Raw genomic sequence first — 27,924 nt, 5'->3', positions numbered from 1 at the left:
ATGTCCTCTTACCATGCTTGCTTTTCTCCCAGGGACAGGTGCATCAGAAGGGAGTAGGGTTTTCCCCCTTTGAACTTCTATTTGGCAATCCTGTCAGGGGACCACTCTGTCTTGACATTGTGGACTATGTACTAGGCCTAAGGTCTAGAATGGCTGAGTACATGGAAAAAGCTTCAAAAAATCTCGAGGCCAGCCAAGAGCTTCAGAAGCACTGGTATGACCAAAAGGCTGCACTGGTAGAATTTCAATTTGGACAAAAGCTGTGGGGTTTAGAGCCAGTGGAACCAAGGGCTCTCCAGGACAGATGGAGTGGCCTTTACCCGATCTTAGAAAAGTGAAGTGAGGTCACCTACTTGGTTGAACTAGGCACAACCAGGTCACCTAAAAGGGTGATCCATGTGAACCGCCATAAGATTTTCCATGGCTGGGCTGACATCACCATGCTGATGGTGACTGATGAGGATCAGGAGACAGAGAGTGAACTTCTCCCTGACCTCCTCTCATACAGCCCCAAAGATGGATCAGTGGATGGAGTTATCTTTTCAGACACCCTCGCTGCCCAACAGCAGACTGATTGCAAGCAAGTCTTGCTAAGCTCTTTACCCTGACCCCTGGTCAGACAAACGGGCATACCCATGATGTGGACACTGGTGACAGTGCACCTGTCAAGAACAAAATCTATCGACAGTCTGATCAAGTCAAGGAAAGCATCAGAGCTGAAGTCAGCAATATGCTGGAGTTAGGGGTTATTGAACCCTCTGAGAGGCCCTGGGCCTGTCAAGTGGTTCTGGTCCCCAAACCTCATACCTAGGGTGGAAAGAGAGAAATGAGGTTCTGTGTGGACAACAGAGGGCTCAACTCTGTCACCAAGACAGATGCTCACCCTATTCCAAGAGCAGATGAGTTGATAGATAAACTGGGTGCAGCCAAATTTCTAAGTACCTTTGACTTTAACTGCTAGGTACTGGCAGATTGGCATGGCACCAGGAGCAAAAGAAAAGGCAGCATTTGTGAGAAGTTGGCCTGATGTATGATGTCACTAGTTATAGTGTACACCTTATATCAGTCCAAATACCCTTATGGTGATTGGTTGTAAAGTCAACCTTATAGACCAGCTATCCTAGTGGTAGCATGGACAAGAGCAGTCTTAGGCTAAACTCTGAATGGCATGTGAAGCCAGCTGTGATACCATATATAATCCCTTGAATACCAAATGAAAGGACACCACAACAGATATATATATAAAATAAAGTGTATTTATTCTAAGCAAACCCTCAGCACTCTTTATGAGTTTAGAGGTAAGTACAACACAGTCTTATTAATGCATACAGTAAGTCACACAGGTAAGTAATACAGTTAGGCCCTAGGGGCCACGCAAACCATATACTAAAGAAGTGGTATAAGAACCACTGTCACGGAAATAGAATAGGCCTAGGCCTAGGGAATCGCTGGGGCTACACTACACTAGCGTTAGTTAGGAAGTGGGAGGCCCACGGGATTCGTGTGCAGAGTGGAAACACTCACGCGTAATGCGTAAAAGTCAATAGTAATGTTACAGTTTAGAAATAGATAGATTTAGGACACTTCCGGAGTAGCTAGGAAGTTGAGACTTGAAAACTAGACACTAGGATAGTCACTATCCTGATGAGCACCGGAGTACCCAAGTTACCTAGCCCACAGGCTGCGGGTGCATAGGGGTGAAGATGCGTCGTTTTCGTCGTCGCCTCCTATGGATGCCTGAAGAAAGATGCTGACAGGCAGTCAGGAGAGAGTGTCCGGTGGATCCCAAGCCTGGGATCAAGAAGAGAAGAGACCTGCAAGCAGAGGGGACAGAGTCAAGGTCACTAGCCAGTGACCACGTGGAACCAGGAAGGAACCAGGCGATGTCGTGAAGAGTTGCAGGTGAAGGTGAAGCTTGTCGCTGCAGCCAGGAGGACCAGGAAGCGTCGAGGACGACCCGGACCAGGAGGCGAGCTGTCCCACGAAGGCTCTTGCTGTCGGCGGCGTCGAAGTTGGACTAGGACTCACCAAGCCTTGGCAAGCGGAACCCACGAAGAACAAGGGACTTGCTTCTGGTGCAGACCAGGAAGGTCTGGGGTGCTTCTTCTTTGCAGAGAAGCGGGAGCCAGTCTGGAGGAGCCAAACCAGCACAGAAGATTTCAGGGAGCGTCGTCACAGAGGCCACTAGCCAGCGGGCAAGCAACCGGACAGACGCGGCAAGCAGGAAAATGCTGAAGGGCCCCACGCAGGACTCGTGGAGTGTGGGGGGCTGGTCTTCGGTGCAGATGGTGCTTGGGGTTGGGGCTTCTCAATCCCCGGTGCACAACTTCGAGGGTACCTCAGAAGCTGCGCTGTAAGTTACTAGCCACTTTTCCCAGGTAGCCGGTCCCACGTCGCTCGTCGCCTCCACGGATCTCAGCTCTGCTGCAGATGTGGATGAGGGTCGGAGAAGTCTGGAAATCAAGGCTCTGGTCGGGCTCTGCAGTCGGTTCCTCGTCGAACGTTTCACAAAGCAAAGGGTAGTCACTTGATGGTGCCTGTTTGCACAGGGTAGCCACTCCTTGGCTACAAGGGAGATTCTTCAGTCTTCTTCTTTCGTCGAATGTCGAAGGTCCAGAGTTTCTGTTCAGTTTTGCAGGTTCAGGATAATCTAAAGTCTTGAGGCCCAACTCCCACTCTTATACTAATCTGGGGGGCTGGGATACCTGCTAGGTCACGCCTTATGGGTGGGACCTGGGAGGGGGTGGTTACACCCACTTCCCTTTGTCCAGTTTCGCGCCAGAGCTGGGGCTGGAGTGCCCCAGCGCCGGTTTGAACTGGACTATGCAAGGAACACCTTGTGTGCCCCAGGCATGTCTCATTCCTTTCAGCCCACCCTGCCCCAATACACTAAAGGCTGTCTGGGGAGGTGCTAGCACCTCCCCAAGCAGGAAACCTATTGTCCAGGCCTCCCTGGCTGGGATCACTCCCAGCTGCAGGAGGTCAGACTTGTGTCGTGGCAGCAGCATCCATTTTGTGATGCTGAGGCTTTGGTCAGAGGCTAACAGTTGAAGTATGATTTTAACATGTCTTTCCCTCTAGAAGGGGGGAATAATATTCTCATGTCCAGAAATGGCATGGGGGTATTATTCCCGAGTGTTAGACACCTTACACGACATGTTTTGATAAAGCCAAACCATAGTTACCATAACCGTCTAAGATTATAAGGTACTTTAAGAGTATATGGTAGGCTATATCATAGAACAGCTATAAGGACATGGTTCCGAAAGCTGCAGACAGGCTCAGCTCATGCTAGAGCACCATCTCACATGTTACCAAGCACTCTGCCTCCAGGATTGTCAAGGCCTGCCATAGGAGTGACTGATAGGTACACATGTGTCTATATGTAAGTTAGGTATAGGAATACTACACCTAAGCAAGGGGTGATTACACGACCTTGCCCCAGCTGAGTGATCAGCCAGTTGTGTCAAAATGGAAGGCCAGGCCAGGGGTGGCACAATACATGCTGCAGCCCCTGGTAGGCCTAGGGTACACCTATGCCCTGGGTACCTAGGGTACACTGTACAGGGGCCAATAAGGTGATCCTATCCAAATGGGTTATGCACCTAAAGTACATAGTGGTAATTTAGAGAGAGAACAGCAGGGCTGTGGGTCTGATCAGCAGGCCCACAGCCACATCTAAGTCGAAAACCAGTAAAGCAAAAGCAAAAAGTGGGGGTGAACATAGAAAGCAGACCCTACTCTCCTACAGCATTCTCCACACCTGATGGCCATGATTAGTTCACTGTTATGCCTTTTATGTGAAAGAATGCCCCTGTGCCCCTGCCACCTTCCAAAGGTTGGTGAATTAAGTCCTTGCTGGAATGGAGTCCTTTAGTGCAGCATATTTAGATGATTTTGCTGTATTTAGCTCCACCTGGCAGGATCACCTGATCCACCTGGGGAAGGTTTTAAAAGCCATGAAAACAGCAGGCCTAATGCCAGATAGGGCAGGGAACTGTGGTATACTTGGGCCACCTTGTTGGTGGAGGCCAAGTGCACCCCTTACAGCCCAAGATTCATGGCATCCTGGACTGGGCAGCTCCATCAACCCAGACCCAAGTCAGGGCATTCCTTGGCTTGACTGGGTACTACAGGAGGTTTGTGAAGGGATATGGGTCCATTGGGAATCCCCTCACAGAACTTACCTCCAAGAAGATGCCCATAAAGTTAAACTGGACAGTTAGCTGTCAAAAGGCTTTTGACACCCTGAAAGAGGCAATGTGCTCAGCTCCAATTCTCAAAGCTCCAGACTATACCAAGCAGTTAATTGTGCAGATTGATGGCTCTGAGCTAGGGATAGGAGCGGTCCTATCCCAGACCAATGATGAAGGCCAAGACCAACCTGTTGCTTTTATAAGCAGAATGCTTCTCTTCAGGGAACAGCGTTGGAGTGCAATTGAGAGGGAGGCCTTTGTTGTGGTTTGGTCCCTGAAGAAGCTGAGACCATACTTGCTTGGTACTCACTTCCTAGTTCAAACTGATCACAGACCTCTCAAGTGGCTAATGCAGATTAAAAGTGAAAATCCTAAACTGTTGAGGTGGTCCATCTCCCTACAGGGAATAGACTTTATAGTGGGACACAGACCTGGCACTGCCCATGCCAATGAAGATGGACTTTACAGGTTCTTCCACTTAGACAATGAAGACTCTCTAGGGGAGAGGTTAGTCTCATCCTCTTTGGGTTGGGGGGGTTGTGTGAGAAAGTGCCCTCTTTCTGCATGGTTGCCACAACTTGTTGTTGAACAGCTGCTGTACTTTGACTGAGTGTGCCCCGGGCTCTTGCCAATCCGGTACCCAGGGCCTATGTTCTTTCCCTAAAACTGCATTGAAGACCAAACCCAATTGGCAGTCTCTGACCACAGACCAGTCCCTGGTAACTGGTACCACAGGTACCTAGGTCCTAATGGCTGCAGCACCTTTTGTGCCACCTTTAGAGGCCCTGTATCTTTACACTCACACATTGCCTTTGCAGGCTGCGTGTTTTGGTGCAGAACAAAGTGAAGAGTCGACATGGCACACATCCCTGTCTGCCATGCCTACAACCCACTGCCCTGGCATAGATCAGCCACCCCTCTAGCTGGGTGCATTATACAAGTGGTGAGGGTACAGGTGCATGAGCCCTCTACCCCTACAGTGTATAAGCCAATTATTAGACATTATAAGTGCAGTAATGCCATTAGGAGTATATGGTGCGTGCTAGGCGTTTGTCATTACAAACTCCACAGTACCATAATGGCTTTACTGAAAACTGAGAAGTTTGGTATCAAACTTCTCAGCACATTACACCCATACTGATGCCAGTGTGGGATTTATTGAAAAATGCACACAGAAGGCATCTTAGAGGTGCCCCCTGAAAAATGACCTCACACTAGTGTCCAGGCTGAGTGGCTGCTCCCCACCTGCCACCACCAGACATGTCTGGACCCCTGGGTAGAGAGCCTGCTGCTCTTGGGGGCTTGATACAATGCACATCCTGGGACAAGGTGCCAAGCCTCCTCCCCCAGGATAGGCAAGGTCAACGAAGGGGAAGCTTCACAGGCTTGCTGCCTTTGTGAGCTTTCCCATTTCTTTTGCTGCTCCCAGCAACTGGTCCCCACTGGTTCGGACCCCCACTTTCGGTGAGAGAACCAGCGGGAAACCTAAGTGAGGTAGGGAGGTGTGCCCGCCTTTGCCAACCCCACCACTCAGGTGGGGGAGGTGAGGTGAAGCACAACTCTCAGTCCCCACCATCCTGCAGATGGGGGGACTCAGACAACCAGAATGAGGCATATGCCCCCCTCCTACTGAAAGGTGCCATAATAGGGGGTGTATCCACCCCAAGGTAGGGACCCATTGGGCACAACCTTTTACTTACCTGAAATGTCCCTAAATCTAGAAGTTAGGGGCACCCCTGAACCTTGCCTCCTCAGACAATCAACGACCACGAAGAAAAGAAGAATAAGGACCCAACAGCCATGCCGAAGCTAAGAAGAGGAGGACACCCACTGCTTTGGCCCCAGCCCTACCGGCCTGTCCCCACTTCTGAACCTGCGGAAGCGAAGCTCTGGTGTGTCCAGCAGCCAGCAACCTCAAGAACCCCGAGGACTTGCCCTGCCATCCAAGGAAAAGACTGTGTCTCCCGTAAATACCGGATTTGTTCACCCACGGACTCCAGCTCCGGCAAAATCTGTGAGTCTGCAACACTCTGCACCCGTCGCCGACGGCCCAAGTTTGAGTGGCCCAACACCATGAGGAGGTCTCCTTGGCGATCCAGACCCGAGATCCAGTAATCCTTGACCTGCCTCAAGCCTCCAGCTGATGCCTGCAACCTCAATCAGCGACCAGAAGCTGGTAAGAAGATCCGATCCTAAGACACCTCTGCCCCCGATGCCCTACAGCCTTGGGTGGCCCAACCAACGGTGTCAAGCCAACCCCCAGCATCCCAACTTACCTCTCCTAGTGGTGGTCGCACCCAGAAGACCTTCAACCCCAAGCCTGCAGTGAGTTTGCGGAGAATCGCAATTGAAAGTAACAGGGCACCCGACGACAAACCAGCACCCTACACCCTCGGCGGCACTAGTGCTGCCGGGTGCAGGGTGCTGGTTTATGGAAATCCTCTGCAGTTTTCCGCATCCAGGACCAGTGAGGCTGCTTCTCCTTTACCTGGGTCCTGTCCAGCGATCTCCAACTTCTCCAAACTCTTCCTAACCGGCTTGTTGAGCAAGCCACCCGCACTTGTGCTGCCTCTGCCTCTCTTTCCCCAGACGGGTATTCGCTCTACCGCCGTCCGACCTTTGCAGAACTCGAGCGTTGCTCGAGCCCAGCACGAGTCCCGGCCGGGTCGGGTGACCCTGTAGGCACTGCAGTCACTGTAGTCACTCTGACTTGAAAGTGGGGGCAACTGTAAAAAGAAAGCTGCACTCTCTGTCCTCCACGGTGAGTACTTTCTGGGTGGTTTTACCATCCTGAACCCGTAGCACTAGCAGAAAAAGCTCCTGACCTCTGGAGCCTCCACGACCTGCCGTTAGCCGGCCGCCATGTTCTCCCTCATGTGTGCTGTGCTATTTATGCAGTGCCCCAATGTAGTTGTACTACAAATCTGGGGGTAAGGTGTACATTTTCCCGGGGGAGAGGAGGTATAACCCTGGCATCAGGTACCGGGGGGGGGAGGGGGACTTTAGATAACGGTAAAATACAGAGTAGTTATGCTTGTTGTAGCTTAGGAGCAGGGGGACCAATACAGGTTATTTGTAACACTTAACACAAACCAGCACTGGGCAGTACAATAAACCAATAAGAAAGCCCTTAGTAGTCCAGTCAGTTTGGGAAGTTAGTGACCAGCCACCAAGAAAGGACTGGACAAGCCCAGGGAAGGGAAAATCCAGAAAGAAAAGAGTAGACCCCCAACGGTATTAACCAAGAATCATCCCTTCACTGCAAGCTTATTTTAAAGTAATGCAGAAAGTTCTGACATTAAAAAACCTGTAGGCACTGCAGTCACTGTAGTCACTCTGACTTGAAAGTGGGGGCAACTGTAAAAAGAAAGCTGCACTCTCTGTCCTCCACGGTGAGTACTTTCTGGGTGGTTTTACCATCCTGAACCCGTAGCACTAGCAGAAAAAGCTCCTGACCTCTGGAGCCTCCACGACCTGCCGTTAGCCGGCCGCCATGTTCTCCCTCATGTGTGCTGTGCTATTTATGCAGTGTCCCAATGTAGTTGTACTACAAATCTGGGGGTAAGGTGTACATTTTCCCGGGGGAGAGGAGGTATAACCCTGGCATCAGGTACCGGAGGGGGGGGGACTTTAGATAACGGTAAAATACAGAGTAGTTATGCTTGTTGTAGCTTAGGAGCAGGGGGACAAATACAGGTTAGTTGTAACACCTAACAAAAACCAGCACTGGGCAGTACAATAAACCAATAAGAATGCCCTTAGTAGTCCAGTCAGTTTGGGAAGTTAGTGACCAGCCACCAAGAAAGGACTGGGCAAGCCCAGGGAAGGGAAAATCCAGAAAGAAAAGAGTAGACCCCCAACGGTATTAACCAAGAATCATCCCTTCACTGCAAGCTTATTTTAAAGTAATGCAGAAAGTTCTGACATTAAAAAACCCAAGAATCCCCCCCCCCCCCCACCTACCAGCTCTCCGCGTTCTCTAGAGGGAGAGGCTACCTTAAGTCCAAACAGATCTCTGTTTTTGTTCCTTCACTTTTCACAGTAGTTTCACTCTTCATTCTTTTTGTCCCAGGATGGTCTGAGTGTCTTGAGCACATTAGATAATAGAGTAGCTCGAGCAGCACGGCAAATGTAGTTATTTTTTCTCCCGACTTCGGGGGCCCCTACAGGCTTAGGCCATGAAGGAGGTAAAAGGAGGGTTCTTCGGGTTGGGTGAGATAAGGGGTAAGGGTAGTGATAGGGGGCACAGGGTGGGGAGCAGTGGGAGAAAATACAAAGAAATATGTCCTCTTCATCTAATCACCACTTTTGGCACCCCCAGTGCAGCTAGATTATGGTGGGAGTGATGAGTGATGGCCAGAGTGCTCAGATTAAGATCCTATTATGGACCGTGAACGGGTTAAGAGTTAAATTTAGGAGGGCAAAGATTTTGGGTCCAATAGGTCATCTATACCAGTCAACTGCTGACTATAAAGGGGGTGGCAATCCTGGTTAAAAATAACCCATATATATCACCATAGAGGAAAGTAGAGTAGACGGGATGGACAGATGGGTTATTGCTAAAATAAGATGCTACCACCAAAAGTTACCTTGGTTGAGTATTATGGTCCAAACATAGATGACCCTAGTCCATTTAAAGGATTGCTGACAGAGCTGTTGAACTTCCCTGTATTTTAGCAGGTGGTTTCAATGTGGTCCTAGATAGTGGACTGGACCGCTCGGTTAAGAGTAGAGCAGTATCTAACAATAAGATACGGTCTTTGTTAAAAACCACTATTATTGGTGTGTAATATGGAGAGAAAAGATGGGAGCCAAGAAGGGTTTCCCCTTCATGAAAAAAACCCAAAACGGACACCAATCAAGGGATTAAGGAGTGGGTGCAATATATTAAGTATGTTGGACCTCATTTGTCAGACATGTCTGCAGTAACTCTAGACCTAGCCCTATCCACCAGATCAATACAGAGGGGACGGACAATGGACCATGCCCTATTATCAGATGAGACAGTAATTGAGAGGCTTGGTTTGGAGATGGAGGAATTCTTCTCTATAAATGCGGACAGCGCCCCATTGGGGGTTGTATGGGAGGCATATAAGGCCTTTCTGAGGGGGAGAATAATTTCTATTCAAGCATTGAAAAGGAAGAAGTTTAAAACTGAAGTAGGGGACCTATAATGTAATATTCAGCGGTTGGAACACCAGTTGTTAGCGGCTGGGGGGACCATGAGGCAGTGGCTTTACAACCTTTCTCCAGACCGTTATGATGGAACTCGTAGAAGTAGTAGAAGAGAGATTACGGAAAAGGTGGCAAGCGAGTAAACTCGTCCACTTTGAATATGGAGAAGGGTGTGAAAAACTCAGCTTGGAAAGCCAAGAGTGATCATATAAGAGGTTTTATAAAAGGAATCAGGTGTGAGGTTTCAGGTAAACTCCTTGCGACCAGTAAAGAAATAGAAGAGGCATTTCACAAAACACTTTGTGCGGTTATACCAGGAGGAACTGGTAGTTTTGGAGGAAGATGTGAAGGAATGGTTGGAACAAGATGTTCCCCGTAGAGTCAGCGGAAGTAATAATAATAATATCAACAGCGCCATTACAGTGATGGAGACTAGGAATGCAATCATGGCAGGGATGACAGGTAAAGTGTCAGGTCTGGAAGGACTGCCTTCAGAGATATATAAAAGATTGGAAGAGGTTCTAATGCCAGTTTTTGTAAAGCTGTTTTCGGGTATTTTTGAAAAAGGAGTTGAAATGCCAGCATCTTGGAAAGAGGCCATAGTGATGCTGATTTCTAAACCGGGAAATCGTTAAATGCTTGTGAATCCTATAGGCCCATCTTGCTATTAAATTGCGACGACAAAATATTTGCAAAAATATTGGCAGAAAGGTTAAATGAGGTGGTGGGGGATCTCTTACATGAGGATCAGAAAGGCTTAGTTAGGGGAAGGAGGATCCACGATCTAACGTATAATTTAATTAGAGCAATAGATAGAGCTATGGTCTACAAACTTCCTCTGGCAGTCATTACCTTAGACGCTACAAAGGCCTTTGATAGGGTGAACTGGCCCTATCTTCAGACAATATTAAGGTTGTGCAACTTGGGCAAAACTTTTTGTAGGACCATAGCAATGATATATCGAAAACCAACAGCTAGGGTTCTGGTGAATGGCAATATTTCTGTGCCTTTCAAAATCTCAAGGGGAACTAGACAAGGGTGTCCTCAGTCCCCTCTACTCTTTCACCTATATATTGAATCCTTAGCAGCTAAGATCAGAAAATAAGATGGAATAACCCCCTTCAGGTATATGGGCTGGGAGAAAAAGGTAGCCCTGTACGCAGACTATCTATTTGTATATACCTCTGATTTGTTCACCTTGGTTCTACTTATATATGAATTGACCGCTCAACTCAGGCACATTGCGGGCTACAAAGTAAACGAAGAAAAAAACTTATATAATGACCTGGAACACAGCGGGACTGCTACCATTCTTATGTAAATTTAGAGTTTTTCTGTTTGTATCTTTTCCTTGAGTGAATTTTCAACTTGTATATGTGCAACTCTAACCACTAGTACCTGTGGTAGACGTATGTACTTACTACCATTCTTTTGTGATTTTAGAGTTTTTCTGTTTATATCTTTTATGCAACTCATGTATGTGAGAAGTTGGCCTGATATGTAGTGCTCACTATTCTAGTGATCACTGTGTATCATTCCAAACGACCCTTATTGATGATTGGTTGTAAGTCAACCTTTTAGACCAGCTATCCTAGTAGCGTGGATACGAGCAGTCTTTAGGCTAAACTCTAGAGGGCGTGTTAAGCCAGCTGTTTACCATCACATATACCCCTTGAACGTCAAGTGAAAGGACACCACACAAGTTGTTATGAAAATAAAAGATATTTATTTATAACAAGACTACCCTGGCTCTTTATGAGTCAGGGAGCTAAGCACACTACAAAACTCTTAGAAAATACTTCAGTTGCACAATTTACACAAATGCCCGAAGGGCACGAGAAACCATCTACGCTAACAGTGAAATGCGAGTGGTTAGAGTCTGGAGTTACTGATTCCGGAGTGATCCGATCAGTGGGACTAAACGAAAAAGGAACTGGACACTTGTAGAGCGAACCTGCGATGGAGCACCGAAATGCTCGAGTTACCTAGCCCAGAGGCTGCGGCTGCGTGAGGTTCGGCAAGATGTCGGGAGTCCTCGTTGTAGTCTCAGGAGCCTGAAAGAAGAAGTTGCTGGCAGGCGACCAGTGTCGATGTTTCAGCGAGATCCAAGCCTGGATCGGTGTTGAAGAAAACCTGAAAGCAGAGGGGACTCAGTTCTCAACCGCTAGCCAGCGATCGTGTGGGTACCAGGAAGGTACCGGCTGAAGTCACCTCGACCAGGTGAGCGGATGACGTCGAACCCGGCTGTTCCTCCGACCAGGAGGCGCGGTGGCGACCAGGATGGAGGGCGAGCTGTCCCACGAAGGTGTCTGCTGTCGATGATGCTGGGCCCAGGAGTGGGGCTGCAGGTCTTGGCAGTGGCAAACCCACGCGGGGGAGTCAAGATGGCGTCTGGAGTGGACCAGGAGGGTCCGAGGTACTCCTCTGTTGAAGGGGAGCAAGGGCCAGTCTGGAGCAACCAGACCAGTGATGAAAACAAACTATCGTGGTGCGTCGTGAAGAGGGCCACAAGCCGGTCGGCGAGTGGTCGGACAACGCGGTGAACAGCAAGGAGCCGAAGGGCCCCCACGCAGATCTCGTGGATGCTGGGGAGGCGGACTTCGGTGCTGGAGCCGCTCAGGGTTAGGGCTTCTTAAACCCTAGGTACACTCACTCGAGGGTCCCTCGGTGGGCGTGTTAGATAAGCGTTGTGCAGGTTCTGAAGATGGCCGGTCCCGCAGGTCTCGTCACACCTACGAATCTCAGCTGGGCTGACGATGTAGGTAGAGGTCAGAGATGGCAGGGAACCCGGGTCTCGTCGAGCTGGGCAGTCTTGATCCGTGGGAGAGACGTACAGCAAACCACAAGCGCTTAGTTGGTGCCTGCTGGTGCAGGGTGGCTACTCCTTAGCCACAAGGGAGAGTCTTCAGAAAAGTCAAGAGTTCCTTTCGTGGAAAGTAGTTCAAGATTCAGAATTATCCAATTTGGGAAGGGGACCCGCTCCCACCTTTATTCTAGGAAAAAGGGGCTGGCCTGTGACTAGGTCCTACCTATGGGTGGGACCAGGAGGGGGGTGGTTACACCCCTATCCTTTGTCCGGCTTCGCCCCAGCTCAGGGGCTGGTGTGCCCCCGAAACTGGTTTGAGCCGGGCTATGCACAGTGAGCACCGGGGTGCCACTTGCAATCACCTTCCTTTCAGCCCTGCCTACCTGGGATACACAAACCCTGTCTGGGATGGTGATAACACCGCCCTCCACAGGAAACCCTTTGTCCAAGCCCCCTTCGCTGGAAGGTCTCCCAGCAGCAGGAGGTCAGACTTGTGTCTGGTGGCAGCATCCATTTTGTGATGCTGAGGCTTGAGTCAACTTTAACCGGGGTTCAAGGTTACTTCCATGTCGTGTCCCTCTAGAAGGGTGGAATGCTAACCCCGTCGCCAGAACTGGCGAGGGGTTCGTATTCCAATTCGTATGACACCTTACTCGACATGTGTAGGTGATGCGATGCCAAAGTTAGCAAATAACCGCAAGGATTATAATGCATTTTAAGGTAGTTGGCCCGCGTCACCATGGAACGGCTATTTAGGACTTGGTTCCGCAAGCCGTCGACGGGCTCAGCTCGCGCCAGAGCACCGTCCCACATGATCCCCAGCACTCTGCCTTCAGGATTGATAAGGCCTGCCATAGGAGTGACTGATAGGAATCCATGTGTCCATTTTAGGGTTAGGTATAGGAATACTACACCTACAGCAACGGGTGATTACACCACCTTGCCCCAGCTGTCGTGCAGCCAGTTGTGTCACATTTGGGCGGCCATCCAGGGGTGGCATAATACATGCTGCAGCCCCTGGTAGGCCCTGGGTACACCGATGCCCTGGATACCTGTGGTATGCTGAGACAGGGACTGACAAGGCGGCCCAGTTCCAATTAGTGGATGCACCTAATGTACATGTATATTAATTTCGAGAGAGAACAGCTAGGCTGTGGGTCTGATTGGCAGGCCCACAGCCAGGGAAAGTCGTAAACCAATGAAGCAAAAGCAAAAAATCTGGGTGATCATAGGATTGCAGACCCTACTCTCCTACAATGTACTCCGAATTCCCTATGTAACGTAACTAGTCTTTTTGTAAAGCACTCTGACACCTTTGGGTAAAGTTCGCTGTATATAAAATAGTATTAAATAAATAAAAAATAAATAAACTAAAGAGGACAACGGAGGCTTCACCACCTTTCTCCAAGACTCTGCAAATGCGCCTCGTGGCGCACAACTGATTGGGGATGAAGTCTTCTTGGATGTCAAGGGTCCTTGGGGGTCAGGAACCCATTCTGTTACCTGCAGTAAGTCCCACACTGCTGAGAGGCCTTCGAATGCCATGCCGCCTTTCTCCACCACTCTCCAATCACACCTTCTGAAACTCTACTGGTTGGGGGATGAAGTTATTTTCTTCAACACTTATCTATTTTCAAGTAAAGAACTGAAATGACTGACTTTAAAAAACATAAGGGTTCAGCACATAGCAAGCCAATATACCTTTCTTTGGAATTATCTCAGGAGAAATATGAACATATTTTCATCCAAATGAAAATTTTCATCATAAGCAAAGTTAAAAAAACATGAAAATAAAATTTTATTTACCATGGTCAATTCCCGAAGCTTGGATACTTACTCATATCTGTCCCAGACTAACCGCATATAGTTAATCACTCGTTTCTGCAGTGAAGCTTTCAGATTGTGTGACTTCATGAAAGTTGTGATTGCAGCCAAACGATTCTGAAAATCCACTCTGAAATGAAAAGAAAAAGTTACTTACATTTGGTAATGGTCCTATTCTGGTGGATACTAAATCTACCTAAAGATTTCTCGTTGTCTGAACATTTCAAGGCACAAGACCAGATCCAGAAATACTGCAATACCTCTCCTGCTTCGGTTGTTGGTTTCAGCTCCTTCTTGGCACATTCACTGAAGCCATATAACAGAACCACAGTGCCCAGATAGCAGTTCCTTGTCCATTATTTCTGAATGCTTAGAGGCAGAGATGATAACAGTTGAAATCAACAATGCTTATACAGAGCAATAATCTAGCTTGGAATATTATTATTCAGTTGACTGTCACCATACTTCACAACAGGGAGGTGAGTGGCATTGGTGAAAAATTAGCAGGTATATTATTCACCAGAAAGATTGTTACCAAAGATAAATATATTTTTCTTCTGATGGATACTTCTACCTTCAAATTATACACCTTTTCTTATCTACCTGAGATTCCTCACCTGTAGCACAATCCATAGGCATCAGACTGGATCCAGAAAACGTCAAAGCAACTATGTCACTGGTGGTGGGTGCTGGGCTTAGCTGGCACTGGAAGTGACATCAGGCAACGTCACTGAGGCATGAAGACTCCACCAGGCACACTGACATCAGTTTCCCATCATTTTTTCCAAGCCTTCAAGGTGGGAGGGTAGACTCATACTGAGGAAGGATTGCAGTGCCAGAATGATGCAAGATGGGATCTTATTAACATGGTGCATAAGGTGTGCAAGCAAGCACATGTTGCTGTCTTACAGATTTCTGCAATCAGGACTCCCCCAGCAAGTTCAGGAGTGGTCAAATTAGTCCTGGTGGATTAGGCTCTAATTTCTCAAGGAGGCTCGTTATTGGCTAAGGTGTAACAGATCTTGATGCAGAGGATGATACCCCAACATAGAGTCCTCTTCTGTACCGTGTTACTTTTTCTGGGCACCACAGTACTTGGTACGGTACAGGCAGTAATTAATCGATAACTGAGGATCCAACCAAAGCAACTGCTCCTCTTCTTTTGTAGGATGAGATGGAGAATGGAAGGTCGGAAGAGTGATGGATTGGGCAAGATGGAAAGGAGTGACCACCTTAGGGCTAAAAGCGGCCCTGGTTCACAACACCGCCTTATCTGTCAAGAAGGTAGTAAAAAGAAGGAGACAGCTAAGGGCCTGTAACTCACTGGCCCTTCTAGCAGAAGTGATAGCAACCAAGAACACAGTTGTGAAGGTCAACGTACAAACAGTGCAAATGTGAAAAGGCTTAAATGGAATACCCATCAAAAAACCTAATAACCAGATTTAGATCCCACTGAGGAACCACAAAGAGCATTGGAGGAAAAAGTCTGGTCAGGCCCTTAAGAAAACGATGACAACAGGGAATTCAGACCGGGGTGACTGATCCAGCAGACAGAGGAAAGTAGAAAGGGTAGCTAAATATCCCTTCACAGTGCCAATAGCACATCCACTCTGAGCAAGGGCAAACGCAAAATGCAGCACTTGAGATAATTTGGCCTGAGCGGGATCCACAACCATTTTCTGCACACCATGCAACAAAGCTGACCCATCTGCCGGAATAAGCAGCCATAGTGGAGGATGTAGGAAGATGGCTCTTTATATGATATTCCAAAATAAGGCATATCGTGCAAAGAGTTCAGGGGTTCCCTTATGAGCGTACAGGGGCTTGCTCTAGCAATTCCAAAGTGCTATTCTAGGGGATAGTGTGGTTGAGCAGCCTTAGGCTTATCAGTGTTAGACATCTGCAAATGCACAAAATAGTCAATAAATGATGCACATGACTCAATAAGGAGAGCCACACCAATTAAAAAAAATACCACATATCTTTATATATGTTTAGGCACCAGAATCGCTACAATCAGTTAAGTACGTTTTGCAAGAGAAATACTTTTATGTTTAAAAAGTCGACACTGCATTTTTCAAAAGCTGTAATGTTATCCTATGGGAGGAAAAAAAGTACGGCATTCAGGTACAGTACAGCGACTTAGAAGACCAATCTCCTGGACTTAAGGTGAGTAAGGGGCAAGGTCCAAGGCAGCACCACAGGTCATCTCCAGAGGCACTAGGGCAGCCGAGTGCTGTGGTGCAATACATCGTTGGTTGCCCAATAGTAGTCAATGGGGATCAGTCTTCGTGAAAAGCGGCTGCAGGTTTTGACTGGAAGGCCAGTTGGGCTGAACCAATAAGGGGGCTTAGACCTTATGATGCTCAGGGATATGTGGACACCTTCAGTCCTCTTCTACATGAGCCAGGAAAGACAGGTGTAGAGGTGCCCTTAGGCGTCGTCACCGGGAGCGGTTAAGGGGTCTGCAAGCAGAGGCTGCAGGCGGCGTCAAGAAGGTGGGCTTTGAGTCTGTAGGGTCTGGGGACCACGTAGACACAGTTAGCCCACTTCAGCTTAGGCTAGGAGGCTCAGGTGCACTGGTGCTTTCCAACATTGGCTTTTCGTGGTCTTAGAGCCTCACAGCTCAGTCTTTGGCACCTGCAGGCTTCAGGGGAGCAGTTCTGCTGTTCCACTGGAGTTCATGGTTCCTTGTTGAAGTGCTTGCAGGTCTCTCAGGTTTTGGAGACACAGCAGCTGCAGGACAAGTCATCTTTTGGTGCAATTGTAGAGGTTAGCAGGCAGGAAAGCCAGATTGGCGCCAAGTCAGTTGCTGGGTCTCCTGCTCTCGCTTTTTGTGACTCCTGTGGGAATTCGGCATAACCTTGTCCCAGAGTTCCTAGGTTTGCCTTCACCAAGATGGCCAACTCTGAAAAATGTTATCCACTTCAGGTAGCCCACATTAGGGGTGGCACTAGCCTGAGATGGGACACGCCTTCTTGTCTATCTAATTTTCCCGCTTGTCCAGGCACTAAAGGGCTCTGGACAAAGGGGGTCTGCTTTCAATCCTGTGAGAGAAACCAGATTTGCATACCAAAGGAGGTGGGCTCTTTGAAGCTCCCCTGCCTTGGAATGCTAATCTGCCGGTCATCCTGTGGTAAGGGATGTAAACACTCTCTGCTTGAGAAGGCTTTTTTGGACCTTCTGAGAGCGAAGGACCTCACCCTTGGGAGTTAGAACCCTTGTCTCTGGTGGCAGGCTGGCAAACGCCAGTCAGTTAGGGTAGGAAGGTGGATTCTGACTGCATGGTTACCCCCACTTTTTGCCTGGTGTTTTGCTGTTTTTCGACTTAGTTTCACTAGGATCCTGCTAATCAGGACCCTAGTCTATCTGCTTTCTCCCTAAATTGGTTGTGCATGTACTTTAGGTACACTTCAGATTGGATTCTGGGGTACCCTTATAAGTCCCTAGTATATGGCATACTATATACCCAGGGCATAGGTACCCCAGACGCCTCTCAGGGGCTGCAGCATGTATTATGCCACCCCTGGGAGACCATTCAAAATGACATAACAGGTCTGCTACAGCAGCCTGTGTAAGGTGGTGCATGCACCCCTTACTTAGATATAGTTTCACTATATCTATCCTAATCACTGCACATATAAACGTATCAGTCACCCCTATGGTAGGCCTTATCAATCCTGAAGGCAGGGTGCTGGGTTTTATGTGAGAGGGAGCCCATGCATGAGCAGAGCCCCTCTGCAGCCTTCGGAACCTATTTTCCGGGGTTGTTTGTGATGCAGCCAACCATATATACCTAAGTTCATTATAACCTCGCTGTAAATGCTAACTTTAAAACGGCTGCATGGAAACAATTCGTTTTTGGTGTCAAACACCTTGGAATCATACCTCCACACCAGTAACTGGTGTGGGAGGTATGATTCCACCCTACTAGAGGGAGAAATATGACAGCACCGGTTCACCCGGTACCAGCTTTACAGATCCTGGCATCACAAAATGGATGCTGCCAGCCACAGACACGAGTCTGCCCTCCTGCTGCTGGACGAAACTCCGGCAGGGGACAGCTGGACAATAGGTTTTCTGTCACAGGGAGGTGTGATCACCTCCCAGACAGGCTTTAGTGTACTGGGGCTGGGTGGGTGCACTCTGAGAGTGCTTTGATGTCTGCATTGGTGCGAAACTGGACAAAGGACATGGGTGTAGCCACCCCTCTGTCCTGACCCTCCCATAGGTGGGTCCCCAGAGTTTGTACCACCCCTTCCTTGGATAAAAAGTAGGAACCCCTGACTACAGGACTTTAGATTTACCTGGACGAAACTCAGCAACAGAAACCAAGTACTTCAACTATCTACACTCCGTTGGAAGACTGAAGAATCTCCCTTGGAGTAAAGGAGTTACTCCCCTGCAAGGCAGGCACCAAAGACGCATCTGACCGGTTTGCATCTACGCAACTCCTGAATGACTCCGAAGATTTTGCAACAAAGGAGGTGGGTTCCTAAGCGTCCCCGAGGCCGACCAGTGCTCCCAGCAAACCTGAGACCAGCAGCCCTCGTGGGGACCGTGCAACCCGAACCCCTGGACACTGTGCACATTTGCAGCAGCATATGCTGTTTGGCGATCCCTGAGGCTGTGCTTTGGGCTACTTGTAGTCCAGACCCCGAGCAGTGATTCCACCGAAGATTACTGGCCTACACTCCACGAAAGTTCCGTGGGCTGGTATTCTGTGATTCCTCTTGAGGTCCCTTCGCAATCCCTGGTCATCGACCTGTCGGTCCCTGAGAAGGGTACTTTAACTTTCAGTGGGCTTTCCTGATTGCTCCAGACGTGCCCTGACTCTCCATCGCTTGCTGGTCCACACCGAAGCATCTTTTCTCTGACTGCGTGGGTTGCAGTTGCCACAGCTTGTTGGTCTCCAATCCGGACACTGACCCCCCCCCAGCACTCGACTTCCTTTGTGGGACAGCTCGTCTGTGGACTTTGGTCGTCGTCGACGCCTCCTGGTCACCGTGGCTGCAGAGTCAAGCTTCATCTCATCTCACCTGAAGCACCCGACATCGGTGGGCACTCGTCTATCGTGCCCCTGGTCACTGGCAAGTGACCCAGACTCTGTCCCCTCTGCTTTCAGGTTCTTCTCCGATCCAGGCTTGGATTACACCAGACACTTTTCCTCTTCACGGCAGCAGCACTTTGCAGCATCACGCCATTGAAAACGACGAAGATTCCCGACACCATTTGACACCTGTGCACCCAGCTTCCCTGGGTTAGGTAACACGAGTACTCCGGTGCTCACATGGGTGCTGGCCTTAGAACCTTCTAAGTTTGAAAGGGTTTGCTCCAAGTCCTCTCCTAAGTGTCCTTAAGCTTTTAAATTCCAACTGCGACTTTCCCATAGGATTCTACGGAGCTCGCGGCTGTGTTCTCACACTGCACGCGACCCCCATGATTCCCCTGTGTCACTACCTTGGGTGGTTCCTTGGAGTCCCAGCGATTCTACGTGCTCTAGGCACTGTGTCTAGTCAAGTCGTGGTTGTTATACCACTTTCCTAATATATGGTTTGGTCTCCCCCTGGGGCCCACTGTGAATTGTGCTATTTACTGTCGTTCTAGTTTATTAATATTGAGTGCCTTGTTCTCTAATCTCATAAAGAGGTTAGTAGAGAGTGTTTCGTAATAAATACATATATTTTATATATATACCTTGTGTGGTTCTCCTTTCATTTGGTCATTCAAGGTGTTATAATCTGGTAAACTAAGCTGCTTTACATTCCTTCGAGATTTTGCCTGAAGGCTGCTCTCCATAGCTACCACTAGGATAGCTTTCAATAAAGGTTGTCTTTAACCTAATCATCAATAAGGGTTGTTTGGACTGGTACAAGGTGCCCACTTTAATTAGTGGACAGCATATACCAGGCCAACTTCTCACATTGGTGTGCAGCGGTTGGGATTCAAGCCTGCTATTGCTTTACCAGATAATCTCATTGAGTGACTAACTGAAGACCACTATCGGTACATAGGTACATATAATCAAGACTAGAATAAAGTAAGTTCTACGGAACTTAGAGTTGGGTAAACCAAGGGTCTAGCACACCCTTTCTCCAACTCAAGAGAGTTTAGTAGTTCCCACTAGGTTAGGTAGGTGCCACACCACATAACACTCATATGTCTTCAAGGGCAGAAGCCAGTGGGCCTCTGGCAACTAAGTATGACCATATCCCAGTCCAAGAATTGACGACTATGTGTACTGCTAGGAATTTGAAGACAGGGCAAAACCCTAGAACTCAACGCCTCATAGAGGCTTTACTTTTAGATGACCTCAGAAAGACCCCCAGGGTCTGATGAGGCAGGCAGGTTGAGTGGGGCAGCAGAAGAGGAAAGCCCAGGAAGTGAAAACATCCGGGATCTAGACTCTGATGCTGACCAGGAGGATCAAGGTGATTCAAACCTGGACAATCCAATTCTTCCTGAAGGTGAGGGAGAAGGTCTCAGTGGCCCTCTCTTTACCCCACTTGGAAGGGTTAACAGTTTACCAAGAAGATCCAGATCGCCTTCTCCGGAATGTAATCACTCTGGTACTTCTGTAGGGACCTCTGTTTCTCATAGGACTACTGCCTCTCATAAAAGGGAGTCCTCTTATGAGAGGAAGTGCCAACTGCTTGTCTTTGAGAGAGCTAAGCTCAGAATCAAGAGAGAGCAATTTGGCCTTAGACAGGGAATCCCTGGAGCTTCAGAAAGCTTCTAAAACATTGGGGCTAGAGCCCCATGGTGGCAGCAACAGTGCCCCTAGAGGTAGAGAACATACTCATGACCATAGGATCTTGAATAAGATTGTCCTTCCCCACCATAGTGGGGATGACATCCACAAATGGATAACTGCACTGGAGAGGGCCTGTAAAGTACAGAGGGTCCCTCGGGAGCACTTGGCAGCAATCTTGTGGTTCTCCTTTGCAGATAAAGGTAGAGACAAGCTCCTCACTGTTAGAGAAGAGGTTGCTGATAATTATACAGTCTTGAAGAGTGCTCTGATTGATGGGTTTGGCTTAACCACTGAACAATTCAGGATTAAGTTCAGAGACACCCAAAAGGCACAGACTCAAGACTGGGTTGACTTTGTAGATTGTGCTACTAAGGCTCTGGGAGGTTGGTTACATGGCAGCAAGGTGCATGACTTTTTAAAATTGTACAATTTGATTATGAGGGAGCGGATCCTTAATAATTGTCAAAACCAGCTTTTACCCCAGTACCTGGTGGACTCTGATCTGACCTCTCCCCAAGAATTGGGAAAGAAGGCAGACAAATGGGTCAGAACCAGAGTAAGACCAAAGAACCAGGGTGGTGACCAGAAGACAGATTCCTCCAAGAGAAAGGTGGGGATAAATCAAAAGATAAATCCACTACAGGGTCCCAAAAGTCCTCTTCTGAAGGTGGGTCCCAAACTCCTTCCTCCCCTCAAAAGAAACCTTATTGCCATGTCTGTAAAAGGCCAGGCCACTGGAAAAATGATCCCATTTGCCCATGGGTCAGCAATAAGGAAAATGTTCCTCCTAGCAATACTACAACTCCTACTGGTACTACAAGTAGTAATCCCCCCGTTGGTCGTGGGTGCACCCAAAACGTTAGGTGGGTTCTCATGAGGAACTGAGGTAGATCCATAATTTAGAAAGGTCCCCCTAACAGGCCTCCTCAGTCTGTGATGGTGGCATGGGATTTGCCACTTTTACTGTCAGCCCCAATTCTTTGGGCAAGTACAGACAGGAGCCACTAATCAATGGTCAGAAGGCGTTGGCATTCAGAGACACAGGGGCTAGTATCACCATGGTGACAGGGAAGCTAGTCACCCCTCAACAGCTTTTACCTGAGTTTAAGTACCAGATGACCAACATTGATGGTATCAGGACAGATCATCCCATGGCCATAGTCAATCTCAGCTAGGGAGGGGTCACTGGCCCAAAGAGAGTGGCACTGTCCCCAAACTTGCCTGTAGATTGCATGTTGGGAAATGATGTGGAAATTTCAACCTGGGCTGACGTTGAATACCAGGCCCATTTAAGAATGTTAGGCCTCCCTGGGAGAGTTGGTGGGGCTCTGAGGGCCACAGCCCAATCCCGGGAAATTTTGGAGTGATGGAGCCTGAAAGAATGGCCCACTCTACTCCACAAGAGAGCACAAGGGTTGAAGAAAAGTCTTCTTCCCCCCAGACTATAGGTAAAGGTCAGCCTCCTCAGGGAACTGATCCTACCCCTAGCGAAGGCCCTGCCCCAGAGGTGGTCAGGCCTGTCCTGGCAACACCCCTGATGACAGGGGACCCTTCTAAGGTGGTACCCAGTCTGGAGCATGTAACCTGCCCCTCTCTACCCTACCTCAATCAGCCCAGGGCTGCAGAGGTCAGGGAGGTCAGTGGACCCCCAAGGGCCCACTGTCCAGAGGAACCCCCTCATCCACAGATTAGGGGCACCCAGTCTAGTAGCCCTAGCCAGGTGAAAATTCCTCAACACACTGAGGGATCTCTCTTAACATTGAATAGGGACCACCCCCAGATGGACTCTGTTGGGCAAAGGCAAACCTGGGACCAAGTGGTTCCAAACCTACCATGTCCCTCCAGTGTTCCTGCTGGAGCAGAGTTTTCAGTTTGAAAATTCAGTGGCTTTTGAAGCTCTGGCATGTCTATTTGTCATATTAATTTTATTAATTACTAGCAATTAATTATTTGTCTTGTGCAAAGTGCGTTTATATTAATCAATCCGTTTGTCCTAACAAGAGAGAGTTACACGTGGGTGCGCATAAATGTGCTGTTTAAAATTAACGTGCGTGTTTTCATGTTTAAACGTTGCTATGTGCTGTTTATTTTTTAGCACAAAATGCTTTCCGAATTAATGCTTTTCTATGTTGCAAGTGCTAGATAGATGCATACACATAAGGGTATTAGTGGGGTTAACACTGTTTAATCACTATGCTGTGGTAACGTTGTTTTTGTTTCTTTTAATTAAGATGGTCTATTGAGGCCTATGATGGCCTAGAAAAGATGGCCGATTTGTAAGCCTGGCTGTGATTTATAATATGAAAACTGTGACGAGGGAGACCCCTGCTGGAAATGGTCCTGAAGCTAACTGACCATGGTCCTTGCTTGCTTGTTTGAAAACTTTCCATGAGGACAGCAGCAGTTTTGGGAGATCTCCAAGTGAAATGAAAATGTCCTTGGCAGCCTTGGGAAACAAAGGAGCCTTAGAGAAAAACTCTGAACTGTGGCTCGATTGCCGAGGAGAAGTAGAACTAATAAGATACATGTTTTATTTCTTGGTTCTTGTTCCGTAGTCTTTATTATGTGAACTTTTCCTGAGCGGAGATTTTCAAATGTAGCGATGTTACATCCTTTCCTTCTCGCTCTGCTCAGCAGGTCCGGCGGACATTACAACCTTTTCTATGTTTCCAATGTATCTTTCCATTGTTTAAGACACTATAAGTAATGTTAGCCTAGAGAGGGTTTTTTTTGCCACTTGCCATTTTGCCTTTGCCGCGTACCGAATCTGCGTTGCTGAGGATTGATGCTGAAGGGACTTCGTCTTGAGAGACATTTACCGAGAGACTTGTCCTGACCCGTTCTGACATTTAGCTAGAATAGGTAACTATGAGAAAATGATTTACTCTGATTGATTTCCTTTGACTAATTTTAGATAAAGCAATATAATTTTAAACATGGTGTTGGATATTCTTTCTTGTCAATTATTGGGTTTACATTTTTGATCATTGCTGTATATGTTGTATAGATTATGTTTAAGGACAGTCACAAAAACCAGGTCTTATCGACCTCGATATAGATGCAGGGTGATTAGGAGTTTTCCTTCCACAGGTTTATTGCTGGTAGAGTATTTGAGCGTATGTTAGTGTAGTGAAAGGGCCCTAGCGTATGATGTATGCATGTGCGTGTAACTGTGAGATTACTTTATCCGTGGTAGTGGGAATATTATACACACCCTGATCTCTATCAATTTCCTGGTAGCAGAATTTGATGGTTTTTGATGATTGTCTTGATCTGATAAGATTGTTTGTACATTAGTTTATTGATTATTGATTATTGGTTCATGTTGGTATATGTACTAATACTATATGTTGGAGTCGTAATGTTGAGATATATGTAGTGCTTCTGGAACTTGGAAGCTGTAGCAGTTCCGTAGTAGGGCAGAGGGAAGTATATGCTGCTCTCGGGAAAGACGGAATTGTAAGGAATAACGTGTGACAATTGAAGTTGCGCGACACATTGTCTGGGTTCGGAATCAGTGACATTGTCGTATGTTACTATTAGAATATATTTCTGGTATATAAGGAGTGTGTATGATAGTGAAGGTTATCTGTGAAACTTTGGTCTTAAGTCCCAGGGATCCGTAAGGATTTCCGTTAAAGCTTATCGCGGGAGGAGCAATAGGTATTCTCTGAGCTTGTTTGAAGAACTGGGCAAAGAAAGCTTGCTTAGTTGATGTATGTTATAATTCTGTAGTGGGACAGATTGTGCGCTGTTCTCGGGAAGCAGGATTCTGTGTGCATGTACTATATTTTCTTGTATGAATGTGCGTGAATGTTTGTACATTTAGTTGATTGTAAGACTCTTTGGACAAGTCCTAGAGGAAACAGTTAATGAATGTATGTTAGTAGGGCAGAGTAGAGGAAGTGCTACTGTGTCAATGAAAGGTCTCTTATGAAATAGACTCTCTTTTACTGTTCTGTGGTTAGCGAAGCAGACAATGGAGATGTTTTTATGTTGTAACTAATAGATTTGTAGAAATTTTGACACGAAGTCTACTGAAAAGATTTTGTAAAGGAGGGGTAGACGAGTGACAGAAGACAGGAGACAAGCGACTGCAGCGACTGTTGACGTCAGAAAGACCGCGCTCTGATTGGATGGTAGATCAGAATAGTGCTCGCGCTAGGATTGGTGCGTTAGTGTGAGCCGCGCAAGGATTGGAAGGGCTATTTAGTGACGTAGACGTTCCAGGATTGGTGCGTTAGTGTGAGTCGCGCAGTTATTGGTTGAAAATTTGTATTGTATATTTATAATACGAGAAAGAGTAGAGAGTTTTGGTAAACGCTAAAATGTATTACCAAGAAGAGAAAAAGAAGAAAACATTTTTTGGTAAAATTAAAAAGTGGTTTAGCAAGGATAAAGATGTTAAAACAAGAGAGGGTGAGTTGTTACCTCCACCGAAAACACCTGCATCCTTCATGGCTGCAAGACATGGGTTTCATACCTGTATATGGTTGGAGAATTGGGTTAGGTATACTAAAGAAGATGGTGTTCTAGCATTTCCAGAACATGGTTCATTTAATCTAGCCGTGTTGAGAAATTTACGGGAAAAGATGTTATGTCTAGACCCGAAACCGAGACCTACACAGTTCGAGGCTTTAGTGGAATGGGAAGAGGAAGTACATGAGAGAGAAAAACAGAGATCTGGAGGGTACTATAGGTACATGTTTGGGAGGAGACATGATCGTGAGACTCATCATGATCGAATGAAAAGGTGGCGAGATGTTAGTATGTCAGAGGGATTATATCCGATGAGAACAGTTGAAGGAGGAGCAGAAAGGGTTCCTGAGTCAGAAATGAGAAAATATGGAGTTAATGAGTATGAGGATGAGGTCTTGAATGACATGATTTACAAGAGACCACCTCCATATAGACCAGAACCGGATAAAAGTACACCAGTTGTTTCTCCGATAAGAGATACAGTGTGTGTTAGTGAGACAGAAAATGAGACACCTGAGGTAAGAAGTGATCATTACCTTGATGAGAATGCCAGACAATTAGCCAGAACTACAACAGAGTTGACAGAGAAAATTAGGGAGTTAACGAAGAATCTAGAAGCTGTTACGGTGCCTGTAACAATAGGTCCGGTTATGCCTGTGTTTGATAAACAGAGGACAGGTGAGAATGGACTGGTGATTCCATATGTTGGGAATAATCTGACAAATTCAGTTGGTCCTTCAGGAGATTCAGGCAAAAGAGCAGAAAGAAGTGACCTGAGACAATCAAGACATGACACATGTAGTGAAATATTGGATGCTAGTGAAGCTAGTTGTTCAGGGATGCCAATTTTAGAACCGCAAAAGAGAGTGGTTCCAGTGAGAAAAACTGCTGAAATAACAGTGGAAGATTTGAATGATTGGATGAAGGTTCTACAGAAAAAGGATAAAGATTCACAAGTAATTGATGTAGCTAGGTTACGTGTAGAACTAGAAGAGCTTGTTACAGGAACAGTTCCAACAGAGATTCTGAAGAGTCATCATGATGGTGAACTAATGTTCATGTGCAAAAACATCACCTGGAGAGCAAGGAATACACATGACAGGCTAAGAGCGATAGCAAATGAGCAGGGAGTTGACATTGATAAAGTGAAAGCTTTACAAAGAACTTACAGGATGGATTTTACAGAGAAGGATATTGAAAATTTGAATGCTACTGGTAGAACAGGACAGATTAAGGAAATGGTAGCATTATTGCGAAGATGGGGTGATGTAGAAAAGTGGAAGGATAGGTGGTACAAGAAAAGAGATGAGGCTGAAGATAGAACAACTTATTCAGCATTTCCAGTGAGAGAAAAGGAGAAACCAGTGGATAATTATCCTATGAGAGAAATACCTGGAGGAGGATATGTACATGTTCCATGGACCAGACAGGATATTTTATCATTTACAAATGATTTCCCTCGATTGAGAGAAAAGCCCGTCGAGTGGTATAGGCAGGTAGATAGGTTTGTGAAATTGTCAAAAGTGCTGTGGGTTGACCTGAATAGTCTGTTTGATATAATTGTTCCAGCAGACTTGTGGACTGAGTGTAAAATAGTTGTAAGTTGGCCTACTGAGGAATATCCAAGAGACCCAAGAACAGGGGCACCAGATCCAGAGGTAATGAGAAAGTATGATCAGGTGATGGTATACCTGAAGAGTAAAGTTCCTGCAAAAGAGACAGACTGGGTAAAGATAGATCGAACACAACAGGAAGCGAAAGAATCAGTTCATGCTTTTTACGAGAGGCTGATACTGGCATTTAAACAATTCAGTGGAGATGAACACCTGGGTGACAAAGATTTGAGTCATTTTGTATACAGATTTGTATATGGCCTTAGACCTGAAATTGGTGAGAGAATTCGTGAGCACACAGTGGATTGGCAGAGTAAGAAAGTGGATGAGATCCTGAGGCATGCAAAATACTTCAGTGATGAAATTGAAGCAAAACAAAGAAAGCTGGAAGAGAAAGCAATGTGGGCACAAGTGAAAGTTGCGGAAAGACAGGAAGCACAGTTAGTGGAACAAGCGAATAATCCAGGAAATAATGCAGGGAATAGACCTAGATATGTAGGGAAAGGAAAGGGAAGTCTTGAGGAAGCGAAAAAAAACGTTTCCTTGTCACAACTGTGGCCAATTGGGGCATTGGAGATCGGAATGTCCTAATCCACCATTAGTAAGTAATGAAAATAAACCCTTAAATCAACAGGTGCAGAACGAAGGAAATAATCAACAGCAGCAACAACAGAAAGTTGTGAGACAGCAGAGTCAAGAGCCAAAACCGCCCTTGCCGCAGAATAGAGGGTTACAAAAGTATAATCAGGATTCAGGATTCTACAATGATGAGCAGGTAAACAAACCAAGACGTTCTAACAAAGTACAACAGTACTTGTTAAAGAGTGAAGGGAGTGAGTCTGAGGGTGATTATTGACGGTGCCGAAGAGAGGAAGAAGAGTGCATACTTGGTGCAACTCTAGAAATAGACCAGGCAGGACCATTTGTGGATGGGAAAATAAATGAGGAGAGTGTTACTTTTTTGGTAGACACAGGTGCGACAAGATCAACTGTCAGGTCAACAGATGTTAGAAATCTTCCTCTCTCGGATGAAGCAATCCAAGTAGTTGGTGTAGCCAATACGCAAATCAGAACACG

Source organism: Triturus cristatus, chromosome 7, assembly GCF_964204655.1.
Source record: "Triturus cristatus chromosome 7, aTriCri1.1, whole genome shotgun sequence".
Classification (NCBI taxonomy): Eukaryota; Metazoa; Chordata; class Amphibia; order Caudata; family Salamandridae; genus Triturus; species Triturus cristatus.
The sequence above is the reverse complement of the archived record's forward strand: the minus strand, read 5'-3'. Positions refer to the sequence as shown.